The sequence below is a fragment of the Sus scrofa genome, chromosome 4 (assembly GCF_000003025.6).
Source record: "Sus scrofa isolate TJ Tabasco breed Duroc chromosome 4, Sscrofa11.1, whole genome shotgun sequence".
NCBI lineage: Eukaryota > Metazoa > Chordata > Mammalia > Artiodactyla > Suidae > Sus > Sus scrofa.
In genome coordinates, this window is record NC_010446.5 from 32,949,113 (window position 1) to 32,967,190 (window position 18,078).

At 42.0% G+C, this 18,078-nt stretch overlaps 2 pseudogenes; one reads left to right on the forward strand and one right to left on the reverse strand.

The window, feature by feature from the left end:
* LOC110255298 lies at positions 8,811–11,733 on the forward strand (annotated as a pseudogene).
* On the reverse strand, positions 16,249–17,618 carry LOC100156130 (annotated as a pseudogene).

Here is an 18,078-nt window from a genome sequence, read left to right on the forward strand (position 1 = left end):
TGGATTTTGTCAAAAGTTTTTTTCTGCATCTATTCAGATGACCACATGGTTTTTATTCTCTAATTTGTTAATGTAGTTGATCATACTGATTGATTTGCAGATATCGAAAATTTCTTGTATCCCTGAGATAAATCTCACTCGATCATGGTGTATGATCCTTTTAATGTATTGTTGGGTTCAGTTTGCTAGTATTTTGTGGAGGATTTTTGTATCTATGGTCATTAATGATATTAGTCTGTAATTTTCTTTTTTTGTGGTATTTTGTCTGGTTTTGATATCAGGTGATGGTGGCCTCATAGAGTGAGTTTGGGAGTGATCCTTCCTCTGTAATTTTTTGGAAGAGTTTCAGGATGGGTGTTTACTCTTCTCTAAATGTTTGATACAATTTGCCTGTGAAGCCATCTGGTCCCAGGCTTTTGTTTTTCAGGAGTTTTTAAATCACCGTTCAATCTCCATGCTTGTGATTGGTCTATTCATATTTTATATTTCTTCCTGGTTCAGTCTTGGGAGATTATACCATTTTTCTTTTTACAGCAGCATCTGCGACATATGGAAGTTCCTGGGCTAGGTGTCAAATCAGAGCTACAGCTGCAGGCCTATGCCACAGCCACAGCAACAGCAACACCAGTCCAAGCCACATCTGTGACCTGTGCCACAACTTGTGGCAAAGCTGGATCCTTAACCCACTGAGCAAGACCAGGGATCAAACCCACATCCTCAAGGACTATGTCAGTTTCTTAACCTGTTGAGCCACAATAGGGACCCCTATACATATTTTTTCTTCCCTTCCTCTTTTGTTTTCCTCTCTTGTGATTTGATTCCTATCTTTAGTGTTGTTTTGGATTCCTTTTTCTTTTTTTGTGTGTGTAAATATTTAGATTTTTGATTTGCAGTTATCATAAAGTTTTGCTCTATCTATCAACAAGGCTATTTTAAGTTGCATCTATCTATCTATCTATCTATCTATCTATCTATCTATACACAAGACTATTTTAAATTGCTGGTCTCTTAATTGCAAATGCATTTCCAATGTCCTATATTTGTACTCTCCTCTTCTCATGATTGCTGGTTTTGATATCATATTTGTGTGTGGTTCATTTCCTATCTTTACTGTATGTTTACCTTTACCAGTGAGCTTTCCCACTCACAATTTTCTTGTTTCTAGTTGTGGCCTTTTCTTTCCTGCCAAGAGAATTTCTTTCAATATTTGTTATAAAGCTGGTTTGGTAGTGCTGAATTCTCTTAGCTTTTGCTTGTCTGTAAAATTTTGATTTCTCAGTTAGATCTGAATGAGAATCTTGCTGGGTAAAGCATTCTTGGTTGTAGGTTTTTCCCTTTCTTCACAATTATTTATTTATTTGTTTGTTTATTTATTTATTTATTTATTTAGGGCTGCACCTACAACATATGGAAGTTCCCAGGCTAGGAGTCGAATTGGACCTGTAGCTGCTGTCCTACACCACAGCCACAGCAATGCCAGATCCGAGCTGTGTCTGTGACCTACACCACAGCTCATGGTGACACTGGATCCTTAACCCACTGAGCAGGGCCAGGGATCAAACCCGTGTCCTCATGGATACTAGTTGTGTTCCTTACTGCTGAGCCACAATGGAACTTCCCTTTTATCACTTTAAATATGTTGTGCCACTCCCCTTCTTTTTTTTTTTTTTTTTTTTTTTTTTTTGCCTTTTCTAGGGCTGCTTCCGCGGCATATGGAGGTTCCCAGGCTAGGGGTCGAATCAGAGCTGTAGCCACCAGCCTATGCCAGAGCCACCGCAACACAGGATCCAAGCCACGTCTGCAACCTTCACCACAGCTCATGGCAATGCCGGGTCCTTAACCCACTGAGCAAGGCTAGGGATCAAACCTGCAACCTCATGGTTCCTAGTCGGATTCGTTAACCACTGCGCCACAATGGGAACTCCAATGCCATTCCCTTCTTGCCTGCTAAAAAATCAGCTGATAACTTTATGGGGATTCCCTTGAATGTTGTTTGTTGCTTTTCCCTTGATGCTTTTAGTATTTTCTCTTTGTCTTTATTTTTTTCAGATGGTTAATATGTGTCTCAGCATGTTTTCTCCTTAGGTTTATCCTGTATAGGACTCTCTATGCTTCCTTGCCCATGTTAGGGAAATTTTTAGCTATTATCTCTTCAAATATTTTCCTCAGCACCACCCCCTCTTCTCCTTCTGTGATGCCTATAATGTGAATGTTAGCACTTTTATGTTGTCCTAGAAGTCTCTTAAACTTTACTCATTTCTTTTCTTTTTTTCTTTTTCTTTTTCTTTTTTTCTTTTTCTTTTTCTTTTTTTATTATTTCCCCAATACAATTTTTTTTTTCTATTGTACAGCATGGTGACCCAGTTACACATACAAGTATACATTCTCTTTTCTCCTATTCATTTCTTTTCATTCTTTTTTCTTTCTTCTGTTTTGTGACAGTAAGTTCCACCATTCAGTCTTCTAGCTCATTTATCTGTTATTCTGCCTCATTCATTCTCATAGAGATTTCTTCCAGCATATTTTTCATTTTAGTTATTGTATTGATCAACTCTGTTCTTTATATCTTCTAGCTCTTTGTAAAACATTTCTTGTATCTTCTCAGTCTTTGTCTGAGATCTTGGATCATCTTTACTATTATTACTCTGAATGTCTTTGAATTCAGAGATTAGCTATCTCCATGTCACTTAGTTGTTCTGGGTTTTTATCTTGTTCTTTTGTCTGGTACATAATTCTCTGCTGTCTCATTTTGTCTAACTTTCTGTGTTTGTGGTCTCTGTTCTGCAGGCTGTGGGATTGTAGTTCCTCTTACTTCTGGTATCTGCCACCTAGTAGGTGAGACTGTTCTAGAGGCTTATGCTGTCTTCCTGGTGAGAAGGACTGATGTCTGCCCATTTGGCAGATGGAGCTATGTCTTGTCCCTCTCTTGGCTTTGTCAAAGACCTTTTGTGTAGAGGTTGCTGTGGGCTCAGGAAGACTTGAGGCAGCCTGTCTGCTGATGACTGGGGCTGTGTTCCTGCCCTGTTGGTTGTTTGGCCTGATATTTCCCAGCACTGCTGCATTCAGGCTATTGGTTGAGGCTAGGTCCTGGTGTCAAAATAGCAGCCTCCAGCAGAGCTCACATCAATGAGTACTCCCTAGTACCTCCACCAACAGTGTTCTTGTCCCCACAGTGAGCCACAGCCACCCCTTGCCTCATCAGGAGACCCTCCAAGAAGAGCAGGTAGATCTGGCCCAGGCTCCTGTGAAATTACTGCTTTTTTACCTGGGTTCTGGTGTGGACAAGACCTTGTGTGCACCCTCTTAGAGAGAAGTTCCTATTTCCTCCAGTCCTGTGAAGTTCTTACAGTCAAGCCTTGCTGGCCTTCAAAGTCAGATTCTTTGGGGGCTCCTCCTTCAAATGCTAGACCCTCAAGCTTTGGAGCTTGAGACAGGCCTCAGAATTCTCTCTATATCTTAGAACCTCTATGATATATTTTCCAGCTCATGAGTCACCCAGCAGGCAGGAACAGGTTTTGATTATATTGTGAAAGCACCCCTACTATTATCTTCTTGTGGCTTCTTCTTTGTCTTTTGATGTAGAATATCTTTTTTTGGTAGTTTCCAGTCTTTTTTATGATTTTTCATCAGTTTAGTTGTGATATTGGTGTTTTTGTCAGAGGAGCCGAGCTCAAGTCCTTCTATTCCGCAATCTTGTCTCCAACTCCCAGCACAATCTTCTTTAATCCTGACAGTTCCACCCTCTCAATGCCGTCTTGCTCCAAATGCTTCCACTGGGTAGAATATTTGGATTGTTGTGAGCCAAGAAATTTCTTTGTATTATGCAGAAAGTTTCTCTCTCTCTCTTTTTTAATGATTACTGTCTTCTTTTTCCTGGTCCAAAAATATTTGCATTTAGCATTTTATGAAAGGTTATGATAAAGGATACAGGTGAACATTCAGTGGAAGAGGAGCATAGGGCAAGGTATGGAAGGGGCATAGAGCATCCATGTCTTCTCTACACCCAGTATTATGCCCAAATATCCATGTGTTTACTGACCTGGAAGTTCCCCAAACCCTGTCCTTTTGGACTTTTAAAAATAGAGGCCTCATCACATTGGCATGCTTGACTATGTCAAGATTTACCTCCCCAGAGGTCAGAGGGGAGAGGCTTTTTAAAGACTATAGGAATAATTATGTTTTGGGAATTTATATTTATAATTGTCTCTCCAGATTTTTGTAACTTGAAACTAAAGTAAGTTAAATGAAGTAAATTCATTGACTATCTCAGTCATACAAATAGGATGAAATATTGGTACATTAATTGCTGGGTGGATCTAAGTTTAGCTACCTTTGCATCTTAGGAAATGAAGACTGAAACATAAGTCTTCCAATCAGGAAATACTGGTATGGCAGGAAGTTCACACTTGCTTGCTTCTTGTTTTCGTTTATTTGTTTGCTTATTTTTATTTTTGGGGTTTTTGTTTTGTTTGTTTGTTTGTTTGTTTTTGCTAGGGGTTAAGGTGTTTAAGACCATAATCATAATTCTAGTTATTGTAACCAAGTTTCTTTATCATTTACATTGTAATCAAATGTTCAACCATGCCTTTTTAAGTCTTTTGTCTTTTATAGGCAGTTATTGTTTTACTCTGATGCTTTTGCAAAAGTGCTTCATCTTCAAGAACAGCATAGGATTTCCCATTGTGGCTCAGTGCTTAACAAATCCAACTAGTATCCATGAAGATGCAGTTTTGATTCCTGGCCTTGCTCAGTGGGTTAAGGATCTGGCATTGCGGTGAGTTGTGGTATAGGTTGCAGACGCAGCTCCGATCCCGTGTTACTGTGGCTGTGGTTTAGACTGGAAGTGTAGCTCTGATTGGACCCCTATCCTGGGAACTTCCATATGCCATGGGTGCAGCCCTAAAAAGCCAAAAAAAAAAAAAAAAAAAAAAAAGAGGAGCAACATAGGAAGACCTTTTGACAAGTATAGTTCTCTGAAAATTTTCAGATCATGCTGCTGAGCTGGATAAGAAATTAAAAAATCCTAATGGAAGACCTGATGACTTTATAAAAAGTTAACAAAAGGATTGGTTATTGAATAAATTGATAAATATGATTATAATTTTTATGGGTTTTGTCTGAAATGTTTTACTGGTTTTTGTCTGTTTTCCAGATACAGGGAAGCCCTTAACCCCAAGTTAGTTACAACTTACAGTCATTTGGCAAACTACACCTATGGGTAGAACTGAAACATATTTCTTTTCCCTCTGCATGATCCCTCCAGAATTTGGAGACTACTGGTGTCTGAGCAGCCTTATCAGAGGAACAGGAGATACAGTCTCCTGGCAAGTGGAGGAATTTCAATATTTGGGGGACCTCTAGAAGAGAAAAATCTACCAAGGTGTAGCCTAATGGCAGGTCTTTGGCATGGCTTTCCTGGCCTTGAGAGACCTTCTGGGAATTTGGTTGAGACTCCTGAGGAATTCTACCACAGCCAGTTTGAAGGAGCCTATGAGGTCAATTGACCAGACTTATTTTGCAAACGAATGAGTCTTGTTTGTAGTGTGTTTGGTGGCAATGAGGTTAATTTTAGAGAGAAAAATATCATATTTCCATAGATACTAAATTCTAGTTCTGTTAATTGGGGTCTAGATTTATAAAAGTTATTATGTTGGCCATACTTTTGCCTTGATATTCAGGAAGGAAAGAAAATTCTCTAGTGAAGTTGCCTCAGAGTTCTAACTACTCACAATGTGTGACACTGCTTGCTTTGAGTCAGCTGCTAATAGCACATATACAGTGCTTGTGTGACAATTGAGTATAAGTGGTAAAATGTATGGCCTATTAAGTGTTTTCCATTAACATATCTCTGAGCCTTTTCACAAGATCGGATTAGTTTCCCACCAGTATGAATGACTAGGCAAATATAAAGGAGGCCTTGTACTGAGGGACATGAACCCGGGGTAGGAGCCAGCACCCCAGCATCACGAGACAAATATTCTGGCCATCAGCTCTTCCTATTGAAAGATTTGCAATCAAAAGGGGAAATGATCGAAAAATCTGCTCAAATTGAGGTACGGGAAAGTCAGAAGGCTTATACATGGTTTAATTTAAACTTTACTGACCAGAGTGGCCTGTTTTTTTGGCCTTTCGGACATGCATTGCACATCTGCTTGGACATTGAGGACGTGCTGCTGAAACTTGGCCTTTGTCCACTGGTGCCAAATAGAAATGCAGAGACAGAGTTTTGGGTGAAGGAGAAAAAAGAACAGGTTTTATTGCTTTGCTAGGCAAGGGAGGCCGCAGTAGGCTAATGCCTTAAAGACTGTGTCTTCTCTTTGGAGAAGAATTGAAGGGATTTTATAAAATGTAAAAGTAGAAAAATGGGGTTTCAGGTAAGAATCAGGATTGGGGAAGACATACATTCTTCTTTCTCTGGGGGAATTTTAGTCATCGAAGCTGGCGTCAGGAGATCTCAGCATGATGCTGGTGGTGGTTTTCTGGGTTATTCCCTAGGATAACAGTGCTTACAAAAGGGCGTACTGACCAGAGATTAGAACAAACTAGGAAAGTTCCTGAAATAATACTCTTTAACCCACAGGCAGTTGTGCTCAGGGTGCCTAATCTTTAGTTTAAGGGTGATTTTACTTAGGATTCAGTCACATGAGGGAGAAGCACAAGGAAGAGCTCCAAGCCATTCTCTTTTAAAGTATTCATTTCTAAAAGATGCATAAGGAATGTAACTTTTCCCTTGGGTGTATAAGATGTCTGCATCATTATCCCTTGAGAAGGAACCAGCATACTGTCCAAAAGGCCATACTGTTGTTTCTTGACTGTTCCTCCCTTGTCTTTGCATCTCCTCCCTTCCCAGATCAGCAGCTGTCTAAACCTACTCCTTAGACCTCAGGAAAGGTCACAATGGTTGAATGAAGCCCATTTCCTAAAAACAATGAATGGGGGACACAAAAAGTCTTTTGTGCCCAGGAGCCCCACAGGTCCCTTCTTGGTTTCAGAAGGGAATGCACTTGAAAGTCAGAATGAAGTAGCTGTGGTTTACACATCCATGGTAAAACTAGGTGGCCATTGTAGACATGATTTTAGACATGTTCCTGTATTATTGAGAAGTTGAGTTTTCTGAACTGTATTGCAGACAGGACAAAAACCACAGGCGAGTGTGGTATTATCTCTAAATGTGGTTACTGCCTGTATTTTGCTTAATTGTCATGATCTTCCCTGTGTTGTGCCTGTTAGATGTCTTACATTTCATCCCTAGCCTGAGTAGAGGTAATCTACTGGAGGACTGAGCAACAACTCTGGCCTTACTGCAAATGCATCTAATTTCTGGGGCTTCAGTGAGATGCCATGGTCATGCCCCTCTGGACTTGCATGAAAAATCCATCCAGCAACGGTGACTGTGTGGGGATGACTGTCCAAGGGGGGAGATCTCTCACCATCTTCTTGTCCCATGTGCCAATACCTCAGATGGACCCCATCGGTAAATGTTACTGTACAACCAGACGTAATTCCCCCTGTGACTGGCACTTCCCACCCCCCCTCTACCTACAAGTGAAGCCTGCTGCCAGGTCCTGCCCCCAGGGCACCACACATGGTGGGTTGTCATTACAAGACCTTACTTCAGACATGTACGCTCTCCCTATCCATTAAACCACCGATGTCCTTATTACTGACTTTCAGGCTTTTGGTTTTAAAACCGGGCGAATGCAGGCCTTGTAGGCCTGTGGGATGCAGCCCAAAATCCTGTATCCTCACAAAGCCTTTCTTCTGTGTGTCCACATCTGTGGTGCTTCTCTGTGTGTCCAAGTTTCCTCATTTTACAAGGACATCAGTCACATTGGATTAGAGCCCATCCAGTTGACCTCATTTTAATTTAATCACTTCTCTAAAAGCTCTATCTCCAAATACAGTCACATTCGAAAGTACAGAGCATTAGGATTCAACATATGAATTTGGGGAGGACACAATTTGGCTCATAATAAGCAGGGTAAGGGCATGGAACACCACTGGCATTGAAAGTTTGAAGGGAAGTGGAAAAGAAAGATGCAGTAGCAATTAGAACCAAGGCTGAGGTCTGGAGTTCAAAACTCCCAGTAAGAACTGGGATTGGGTTATGGGTTGAATTGTTCTCCCTTCCCCACCTCCAATATCTCGAAATCCTATCCTCTAGAACCCCAGAATGTGACCCCCATTTGGACGCAGAGTCTCTACACCAGGTAGTCTAGTCAAAATGTGGTTATTAGGGTAGGTCCTAATCAAATTGGACTGGTGCCCTTATAAAAAGGGGTAATTAGGATGCAGAGAGACACAGAGAAGGAAGATAACGGAAACATGGAGAGTTGATGGGAGGGATCTACGAGCCAAGGGATGCCAGAGATTGCCAGTAAACTACCAGATCTGGGAAGGGCCAGGGAGGATTGATCTCCAGTTTTTAGAGGGAGCATTAGCTTTTTTTTCACCTCACAATTTAGATGTTTATATTTTTATAACATCCATGTTAGATTTTTCCAAATCTAATTATAATTAAAAAAAAAATGTGGGGGTTCCCATCATGGCTCAGCAGTTAACAAACCTGACTAGCATCCATGAGGATGTGGGTTCGACCCCTGACCTCGCTCAATGGGTTAAGGATCCCGTGTTGCTGTGAGCTGCGGTGTAGGTCACAGACACGGCTTGGATCTGGCATTGCTGTGGCTGTGGTGTAGGCTTGCAGTTATAGCTCTGATCAGACCCCTAGCTTGGGCACTTCCATATGCAGCAGGTATGACCCTAAAAAACAAAAAATAAATAAATTAATTAATTTAAAAAAATTTTTTAAATGTACTTACACTTTTTTCTTATATTTTGGACCTATCTTCTGGATTCTTCTCTCTCTCACTCACTCTTTACAGTACAGGCTTTAGAATTTCAATTAGTAAGTTTGGAGGTCACCTTCCTCAGCATTTATCTGAAAATGTCTTCATTTTGTCCTTGTTCTTGAGAAGTGATTCTCTTAAAGTATATATATCTACCTTGACAGCTATCTTATCTCAGCATTTTGAAGATATTTTCTTACTATTTCCTGACTTTCACTGTTGCTGCTAAGTTAGCCGTCAGTCTAATTAGCATTTGTTTGTGGTTATCTTTCCTTTCTCACTGGCTGTCCTAAAGCTGTCATTGCCTCTGATTTCTGAAGTTTTGCTATGATGTATCTAAGCATATTCTTTTGTCTACCTTCTTTCTAGTTCTTCTACTTAAAAATTGTATAACTTCCTGAATCTAAGGATTTGTGTCTTTTGAAATACTTGGAAAATTTTATTCTCTCTCTCTTTCTCTTTTTATGCTAATAAACTTTTTACTTTAAAACACTTTTAGGTTTACAGAATCACAAAGATAGTATAAAGATGGAAGGTAGTACATACTCCCCACACACAGTTTTCCCTATTATTAAATAAGTTAACTTTTAATTTTACATTAGTACAGTGTATTCTCATTTGTCTTCTTACAAATTCTCTTTGTCCTCTTTTGTAACTCTCATTAGATGCATATTGGCATCTTTACTCTATCTTAAATGTTTCTTAACCATTCTTTCATATTTTCCATCTCTTTTGATACCTGTCCTTCCTTGTAATTTTTTTAGGCCTATTTTCCTGTTCATCAATTCTCTCTTCAGCTGTGTCCAAACTTCTCTTTAACCCATTGGTTAGTATTTTATACTTCATTTATAATAGTTTTAATATCTATCAAGCATATGCAAATATTTTTCAAATTTAATTTGAATATTATTGCTTTGGTAGTCTGCTGTGCTTACTATGTTTTTAAGCCCCACTTTGTTTCTTTAAACATGTTGTATACTATATTTGATAATCCCAACATGTGAAGTCTTTGTAGTTCTGGTGTTTATTTTTGATTATGACTCTTATTCACGAAGTGTTTCATTTTCTATTTTGCCATTTTTTCCTTTGTAAGTGCATGTTTGCTGCAACTCTATCAATGAAAATTGAAGCCTGGGTTGAGGGTCGTGACTGGTGTTTGCTTACGCTAAATGGGGGAACTACAGACAAGAGTCACCTTAATGGCATACTTGGGTTGGGAGAGGGGGTTACTTGTCCAAGTCCAAGACAGAGAGTTGTCCCTATTGTCTCTTTCTGAGTGCTGTGATGATTTCTGTTTTTCTAATTTCAATTTCCCTTTCACCTGTAGGTGTAACTCTTTTCAAATCTGGAAATACTTGACTTGCCTCCCCTCTTTGAACTCATCCCGCTGGGCACTGATGTTCTAGACCAGTGGGATATACACAGTGCCCCTGGGGTTTACTTGCTTCTGTACTGTGTTGACTTACTTTCTTGGATTCCTGCAGCTGTTTTGCTCCTGGCCACCACAATACTCTCTAAACGACACATAGTGTATATACTTTAGATTTATTACAAAATGTCTGTGTTTTTCCACACTACCCAGTCAGGGGTCCATATGAAGTTGTCCTGGATTCCCATTGTAATTTAAAGAGTAGTTTTCACAATGTCTGGAGCCCTTGATGTTCTGAAAATGAAGAAGGAGGATGTCTTCAAATTTCCTGCAGCAGGAACCCACTTAGTTGGCCCCAATCTTGACTGCCAAATGGAACAGTACATCTACAGACAGGAAAGTGATGGCATCTGCATTGTAAATCTGAAGAGAACATGGAAGAAGCTTCTGTTGGCAGTTCGTGCCATTGCTGTCATTGAAAACCCACCTGATGTCAGTGCCATACCCTTCAGGAATACTGACCAGCGAATACTGTGCTGAATTTGCTGCTGCCACTGGAGCCACTCCTATGGCTGTCTGCTTCACTCCTGGAACCTTTGCCGACCAGATCCAGGCAGCCCTCCAAAACTTCGGGTGGTTACTGGTCCCAGATCTGACCACAAGCTTCTCACAGAGGCTGCTCATGTTAACCCTCCTACTGTTGCTCTGTGTAACACAGACCCTCCTCTGTGTTATGTGGACATTGCCATCCTACGCAACAATAGGGGGCTCACTCAGTGGGTCTGATGTGGTAGATGCTTGGCCGGGTGGTCCTATACATGCCTGGCACCATCTCCTGTGAACACTCACAGGAGGCCATGCCTGATCTCTACTTCTACAGAGATCCTGAAGAGATTGAAAAGGAGGAACAGGAGCAGCTGAGCAGGTGGTGACCAAGGAGGAATTTCAGGGTGAATGCATGGCTCCAGCTCTTGAGTTCACTGTTACTCAACATGAGATGGCAAACTGGGCCTGAAGGCATGCAGGTGTCCTCTGTGCCCCTCCAGAAACTCCCTCCTGGGAGTTCCCGTCGTGGCGCAGTGGTTAACGAATCCGACTAGGAACCATGAGGTTGTGGGTTCGGTCCCTGCCCTTGCTCAGTGGGTTAACAATCCGGCGTTGCCGTGAGCTGTGGTGTAGGTTGCAGACGCGGCTCGGATCCTGCGTTGCTGTGGCTCTGGCGTAGGCCAGTGGCTACAGCTCCGATTTGACCCCTAGCCTGGGAACCTCCATATGCCGTGGGAGCGGCCCAAAGAAATAGCAAAAAGACAAAAAAAAAAAAAAAAAAAGAAAAAAAGAAACTCCCTCCTGAGGACTGGAGCACTCAACCTGCCACTAAAGACCATCTGCAGCTCCTACTGCTCAGACCTCTGAATGGGGTAGAACAAGAACTGAGTGGTCTTAAGCTGTTCTTCCACAGACTCTTAAAATGGAAATAGGTTGATGGAAAATAAACAGTTGCTTATAAAACCAAAACCAAAAAAACCCCCAAACATCCCCTAAAATATATAATCATTTATATTGTGTGTGTGTGTGTGTGTGTGTGTGTGTGTGTGTGTGTGTGTGTGTGTGTATTCTTTTTAGGGCCACACCCGCAGCATATGGAAGTTACCTGGTAGGGGTCAAATTGGAACTATAGCTGCCAGCCTACACCACAGGCACAGTAATGCCAGATCCGAGCCATGTCTGAAACCTACATCACAGCTCATGGCAATGCTGTATCCTTAACCCACTGAGCGAGGCCAGGGATTTAACCTGATTGTCATCGATGCCAGTTGGGTTCATTACCACTGAGCCACCATGGGAACTCCTATATATATTTAAATGACATATCACATATATGTTTATGAATATGTACAATTGAGCAGTTATTAATGTTGTGCTGAAGCAGGTATGGAAGGAGAAGGAAAGAAGAATGAGTTCATTCATACGAGGGCAGCACCAGAAAAATAAGAGAGACAATGATTTGTCCAATATATTTACCCTAATGAGGTAGGAGCATGAGTGGGATACCTGTTTGTTAAAGTAAATAAGATGAAAAACTTTAAGAATTCCTGATGCGCCAGCAATAATTTTTGGATGCCCTGGTTTCCACACAAGGGCAGGAGAAAGACAGAGAGGAGGGCAGGGTACCTTTCCTGTGCTGCCAACTCTGCCAGCCCCTCAGCCCTGAGGGAATTAACCAAAGGTGATGTCAGCAACCTCAGGCACATGACAAACAAGCATTCCCAACACTTCTTAATCTAATTCTTAGCTCTCTTTCCAATCACATTTAGCAAAAAGACGCACTTTGACCTTTACAGCTCATTATCTGAATTACTGTTGTTCCGGTTTCTCTCAAAGTCACTCTCCAGTTCTCTGAACTGCTCCCCTCAGCTCTACTGACAGCCTTTTCATGGATGCATAAATGTACCTCTTCTAGTTCTTCCTTGGGTCTGCGAGCCCAGGTGACCAAGGCAGCACATAGCTTTTGAAGTGACTATCCCTGAAGTGGGGTTAAATGAGGAGAAAGCTGCTAACAGACACGTGAGTGTATTTAGGCCTCAAATGCCTGGGTGTCCAATACATCATATCTTTATGTGTGAGCTGAAGTCAACTTGCCTTTGAATGAGGCGGGTCTGAACCATCAATGCTGCTGAAATCCACTCTTTGTTTACTCTGAGCCACCAAGGAACACACACTTAGCTCATCACTGTTGAGAAGGCTGGAACCCTGCGACAATCAATCAAGGGCCTTGGCTGTTGGCAATGAATAGGAGGCTCTGCCATGGTGTGGACAAGCCATGACTTTTATCTTCCACTGATGGCTTCTCTAAGCTGAAGCCTTGGTGAAATTTTCCTCTGATTTCTAGGTCACAGAGACGAAACCTGGGTTCCTGATGATTACAAAGAGGCAAAATATCTCAAAAAGATAAAGCTATTTACTTCTTTCCAAAAGATTTTTATTCATTACTCTGGTTTCTCTTCAGATTGTATGAATATTTCACCTTTTTAAGAAGATTTTAATCAGAGAGTGGTGCTGTATTTTGTGAGGTCATATTACAAGATGAATTTTGCTAGAATGGAGACAAAAACAGACGAACAGTAATAAAAACACAGGCTTACCTGAGATATGAAAGTAAAGGTAACCCTTGTTGGCCATTTGTATTCTGTAAGTTTTCTGTTTATGCCACTTTTTAAAGTCTTTTTTTCTTTTTCTCTTTGTTTGATTGAAGTACAGTTGATTTACAAGGTTGTGATGATTTCTGCAACAATGTTTTTCAGTTATACACGTACACACTTCCATTCTCTCCCAGATTCTTTTCCCACATAGATCATCACAGAATACCGGGTAGAGTTCTCTGTGCTCTACAGCAGGTCCCTGCTGGCCATTCATTCCATAGACCTCAGTGTGCATCTGCCAGTCCCAAACCTCCAGTCCTTCCCTCCCCTCTCCCATCTTTTTTTTCTTCTTCTTTTAGATTATCTTTTTTTAGATAAGATAACCTTTCTTACTCATCTCTATATATATGGGTAGTATTCTCCAACTTGGTGGCTTTTAAAAATTTTTTTTTCTTTCATTTCTAGAGAAGTTTTATGTTTTATAAGCTCAAATCTGTCAAACTCTTTCTTTATGCCTCATGAGTTTGGGGGGTTTGTTTTGTCTTATTAAGGAAGGCTTTTCTTTTCTCAGAATTACAAAGAGATATTCTAATTATCTAGGTTTTCTTTTTACACTTTGATCTTTAATCTAACTGGATTTATTTTTGTGTATGTTCTGAGATAAGGACCCAACTTAATTGTTTTCCCCTTTATGAATATCCCTCATTGTTCTACTTGGCCTATTTGACTGCTTTGAAAAGATAAGCCTGGAAGTGATCAGCCTGCAGTGTATTCCTGAGATCAGCAGTAGGATTCTGTGCTGCTCTGTTGTGTAAGTGGTGGGGTTATTTTCAAGTGGACAAAGTGCAATGAAACCAACCATGAATGATTGGTTGTAACGAACATGAATAACTTGCTGTTTTTCATCCAGAATATGCTCTGACCATAGAACTCTACCACCTCAAATTCATTTCCTTTCAGTTTCAAAAGGAATTATTACACATTTCCTTTATACCCTGAACCCTAGAAATGATCAAACAGGATACAGTCCCTATGCTCAAAATGCTTATAGTCTCACGGGGAAACCAACTGTATATATATAAATATACACATGCAGATGAGGTGAATAAGCACTTTAAGGCAGTATATGTTGCTGCACTATGATTGCTGTAATGAATGTCTGTCTCCCCTCCAAGACGCCAAGAGGGTAGGATGGTATGTATCACTGTCATTTTCATTTACCTGGAAAAAAGTAGGACATTGGTAAATGTTAGTTGAATGGAATCGAAGTAGCAGGTAGCATCAAAACTGAGGCAAGAGAGAAATTTTGATCATTTATTAAAGGTCAGAGGATTCCTGTTTCCTAGAAGTTAACACCGTGCTGGCCCTAAGGATCTGAAGAGAAGGAAGAGAGTAGGGAGGAGCTCCCAGGTCCATCTGACCCTGAGTATTATCTCACTTGGAACCAATTTTCTCTGTTCTCGCATATCATCAGTTCAGGTTGTCTGGGAGGGATTTGAAAAGCTGCAAACGTGATGTTGATCTCTCTCAATCGCCAAATGCTCCCAGAGCCCTGTAGCTTTGCAAACCCATGGAAATAAATTCTCTGGGAGCAACTTCCCACCTGACTCTCCTCTCTGCAGGAATGACCAGCCAAGCGTGAAGTGCTCGCAGGAACCCATCTGTCACAGGGCATTAGCACTGAGAGTACACACCGTGCTCACAGTGCAGGAGATACAAAACCCCCTCGGCTGTCTCGGCACAAGGCTGAACCTGACCTCACCTCTCAGAACCAGTTCTAGAGTCAGTCACCAAGCAATAGCAGGAGTGGCACGCTGGCCCTGAATATGCTAGCCCTTCCAGTCAGCCCCGAGGGGGACAGAGAAAGGATGTTGAAGACCAAAAAAAAAAAAAATGGAGCCAAACCCACATCCCAAGTCAGAGCCCTCTGAATTTGCCTGGCTCGTATCCTGGGACATGGGACACTGGGACAAGGAGAAGTATGGCTGGAGCTTCGACCAAGAGAATATAAGTGCATGCAGACCAGGCTCCTCTTTGTCCTCCTCTGCTAAAGAGGACCCTGCACCCTGCCTGTTGGAGTAGAAATGTGGAAAACTGGACCCTTCCTTGCCTCCCAGGGACTAAAGGATGCTTCACGGAAGGCCTAGTGAGAGATGAGCTTTCCTCTCTTTTTTTCCCCATCTTTTAAAGGTTTATTGAAGTATATTTGATTTACAATATTGTGATAATTTCTTCCATACAACAAAGTGATTCAGCTATACGCATATACATATCCATTCTTTTTCAGGTTGTTTTTCCCATGTAGGTTATCACAGAATATTGAAGAGTTCCCTGTGCTATACAGCAGGTCCCCATTGACAATTCATTCCATATAAAATAATGTGCATATGCCAATCCCAAACACCCAATCCATCTCTCCCCCCACCTGTCCCCTTTGGTAACTCTAAGTTTGTTTTTGAAATCTTTGATTCTGGTTCTGTTTCGTAAATAAGTTCATTTGTATCACTTTTTTAAAAAAAAGATTTCACATAAAAGTGATATCATATGATAGTTGTCTTTGATTTACTTAGGATGATAATCTCTAGTCATTGCTGCAAATGATATTTCACTCTTTTGTATGGCTGAGTAATATTCCATTTTTTATCCATTCCTTATTTATTCCTCTAATGGACATTTAGGCTGCTTCCATATATTGTCTATTGCAAATAGCGCTGCTATGAACACAGGGGTGCGTGTGTATTTTTGAATTACAGTTTTCTCCAGATAGATGCCCAGGAGAAAAGATCATATGGTAGTTCTATTTTTAGTTTTTTAAGGAATCTCCATGCTGTTCTCCATAATGGCTAAAACAATTTACATTTCTACCAATAGCATAGGAGGGTTCCCTTTTCTCTGAACCCTTTCCAGCATTTATGGTTTGTAGACTTTTTTTTTTTTTAATCAACAAAGACTTGGACTTTATGCACAGCTACATTTCCCAGCAAGTAAGAAAGGGGTTTAGAATCACAACTTCCTGGGGCAACTGGTTCCTATGTACTTCTGACAGGAAGGTGGGAAGTATGTGGGGAAATGGGTTATAGCATTAAGGCCCAAGATGCTCACCAGTGAGGAGGAGCTAGCCTAGGAAGGAAGAACAGAGAGGAAGAGAGGCCTTAGAGGAAGAAGAAAAAGAGGGAAGGGAAGGGTCCTTGAGGAAAGTAGATGAGGAGGAAGGGAAGGAGGACTTGGGGGAAGATGAGGCAGCTTAGGCAGAAGCTGGTCTCATCATGAGCAAGGTTGACCATGCCAGATATCCTGGCTTGGTTCAACTGGGCCTGCTCCAGAGGAAGAAGTTGCAGTGGGGGGAGGGGTCAGTAGGAGGACCCTGGGGCCTAGTACACATGTAGAAGTGGCGGCCCAGGTTGGGTCCTGGCTTCTCCACAGTTTGCATTACACATGGCTCCGTGTGGCCCCCACAGAGGTGCGTAGGTATGGGCCCTCTCAGCAGAGACTTCCAGAACCATATCTGTACTTCCTTCTTATACCTGCCCTCTGAAGCCTTGGTGTGTCCCTCCACCGCACTGGCCATCACCTCCTCTTCTGAGGTCTCTGGGATCATGAGACCCAGGTCACACAGTGCCCAAACTGGGAAGATCCAAGTTAGAAGAGGTTTGGGGATGGCTGGAGGATAGCTCATCAGGTTTTTTTGGCCTCTATGGGAGCCAGTCTGACTTGACCGAGGCCTGGCTGATCGCATGCGGGCTTTGTTTTGGTGCCATCTGTACCTGTGTTTACTGAGCTGCAGTGCAGACTGCTTGAATGCAGAAATCTTGTTCAAGATGAACTAGGAAGCAAAGGATCTTAAGCTGGGTGCCTGCAAACTCGGGGAAGAAGTGGGAGCATAGAGGTGGGCACTCTTTTGCCGGCACAGGGGACATGCTCAAGGTGGCACCCACAGGGCACTGGTCAGAGCCCATCACCTCAGGCAGCAAGAAGGACTAAAAGGTATCCATGACCTATCCCCCAGCACATAGTCAGTCTGAGATCCATAGTTCAGATGGCAGGCACCAGTGACTTTTGACCAGCAGGTGAAGGCCCCTTTCTGCTTTGGCTGGAAGTAGTGGTAGCTATCATTGAAGGGTCCCATATGGGAACCAGCCTGCCATCTCAGGTTACTGAGCAAGCTGTCCATCCACTCACACCCTGGGTCCTCTTCAGCTCATTCCTGCCAGCTGCCAGGAGGGCTTCTGCTCAGATCTGCAGCAAGCAAAAGAAGTGCATCTTAAAGGTGAACTGCTCAGGCTTTCCAGGGTCCATATGGGGGCGGTACACCATTGATTAGGGTCAAGGTCTTCTCATTCCCTTCCCATGTGTGGATCTTGTGTTGTGTGAGGAGGGCCCTGCCCTCCCTATCCAGAACCCAAAGCTCTTTTTGGGCGAACTCATCCTTGTTTCTGTAGCAACGCACATCCCCATTTGGAGTAGCAAGTAGGTTACTCAGGCCTTCTTTGACAGCCACTGGGGTAGCACTGTCTTTACAAAAGGTGGCTACACCAGAATAGCTACTACAGTTGCGGCTGAAGCTGAAATAGGAGTTATAGCCCTCAGTGATAGCCAGGGGCTCTGTTAGCACATCCCTGGTCATTTCAGCACATCACCTAAAGACAGACGATGTTGGCATCCAGCTTGTCCAAAATGTGCCCCACCGCCATGGTGGTACATACCCAACTCCTTGCAGGGG